This window comes from Priapulus caudatus, unplaced genomic scaffold (assembly GCF_000485595.1).
Source record: "Priapulus caudatus unplaced genomic scaffold, Priapulus_caudatus-5.0.1 Scaffold1863, whole genome shotgun sequence".
Classification (NCBI taxonomy): domain Eukaryota; kingdom Metazoa; phylum Priapulida; class Priapulimorpha; order Priapulimorphida; family Priapulidae; genus Priapulus; species Priapulus caudatus.
Window position 1 is genome coordinate 42,022 of NW_014578924.1, and position 1,907 is coordinate 43,928.

The 1,907-nt window shown below is 39.8% G+C and overlaps 1 protein-coding gene across 1 annotated transcript in view; it reads right to left on the reverse strand.

Annotated features, from left to right (window-relative positions):
* The window catches only part of LOC106817788, a 10,923-nt gene that overhangs the window by 1,815 nt on the left and 7,201 nt on the right, over nt 1-1,907 (reverse strand). The gene's annotated exons all lie outside the window — the stretch shown is intronic.

The window sequence follows — 1,907 nt, forward strand, 5'->3', positions numbered from 1 at the left end:
GTATAGGCTGAGCAAACTTCCTATGGTCGGGGGAGGCGGGGCAGTGGAGGAACCAGGATTTCCACAGGAAGCGTCAGACAACAGGTGGGGTCTGGGGTGCCTCCAACAGAAAATTTTAAAAGGTAGTCGCAGAGATGGTTATTGAAGCACTTTTGAGACATGTACAGCCTTCATTCGACACGCAGCAATATCTCTTTTAAGTAAACGAATTTAGGAGATTTTGCTCCAAAAATCTAGTGGGCAGTGCCCCCCTTGCCCCTCCCACGCGCAGCTACTGGCCCTGGGGCCCGTTGCTCAGACACAAAATTGTCTTAACATAAGTCTTAACATTAACGTTTTTTCTTAGACATCGACAGAAACAGTTACGAGAAGAAAAACGTAGAGATTCTCATAACAATACGAAACAAATTGATGTCGACGTCTACGAGAAATTGTTATGTTAAGACTAATGTTAAGACAAAATTTTTTTTCGACAACGACCCCTGGAACTGCTTATGTAGTATTCCCACACTATTAATGAGAAATGTTCAGAATGTAAGTACGCTAATTAACCTGTGTAATTAACCTGTGTTAATTACTTGTGTATGAAGCATGTCGCTGTAGAAATGGAAATGAAATTACGTATTAAATATACATGTGTTTACTCCCATATGTACGTTTAGGTACACACCTATATATATATATATATATATAATATATATATAAATATATATATATATAATAAATATACATCATACTATAGAGTACAAACAGAGAATAGAAATTGTATTATGTACTCTTATATATATATTATATATAATATATATACTCAGGAGTAGATAATACGAAGGAGTGTGAGAAGCTAAATAAACAGAGGGAAAATTCGTCCATTAGTACCTACACCTTAAAATACCTACGATTTACTACGCGTAACAATCAGCCAACTTAAGCTCAAATCGAAACAGCAGTGCATTTCCGCCTAGCATCGTGCAGCAATTCGTTTCCCTACGTATACACAAGCAATCCGGCAGATCACAGACAAAATTACGACACGATTTAATCTCTTGGCCATCAAATCCGAGCCGTATTTCCCGCCTATATTTAAACACAAAGGTAGCTAGCTAACCGCTATTGCTTCGGCGAGGGAAGTCGGCTCGCTGGAGACTTAGGCATCACACGGCATGAACGTAACACCCGGCGAAGATAAATTGTGAACCCGGTACACCAGCTACATACCGGCACTACCGGCCAATAGCAGCTGCACGTAACGGCTCACCACGCGACGCACATGCAGCACGCCACCGCAATCATCCAGCATCTCCCAGCGAGCCACATTGCCCGCCGAGTTAGGCATAGCAGCGTATAGTAGCTGCCCTTTGTTTGAATATAGGCGGCATCGGCTCGATTCGTATGGCCACAGAATGGATAACTCGTGTCGTACGTTTTAGGCTGTATCTCCGGCATGCGGGTGTATACGAGGAAACCGATTTCGCACAGTGCTAGCGAATGTACTGTGTAACGATTTGAGCTCAAGTTGGATGAGTTTACGCGTAGTTAAATCTGTAGTAATTATAAGGCTAGTAAATGACGAATTTTCCCTGTTTATGGATCCATTTAATTGACTGTATTATATTTTAAAATTAAGTTTTGAGTTCTTAGATGCCTTATTCATCTTTGTTTGAGTTCTTAGATGCCATATTCATCTTTGTTTGAGTTCTTAGATGCCTTATTCATCTTTGTTTGAGTTCTTAGATGCCATATTCATCTTTGTTTGAGTTCTTAGATGCCTTATTCATCTTTGTTTGAGTTCTTAGATGCCATATTCATCTTTGTTTGAGTTCTTAGATGCCTTATTCATCTTTGTTTGAGTTCTTAGATGCCATATTCATCTTTGTTTGAGTTCTTAGATGCCTTATTCATCTTTGTTT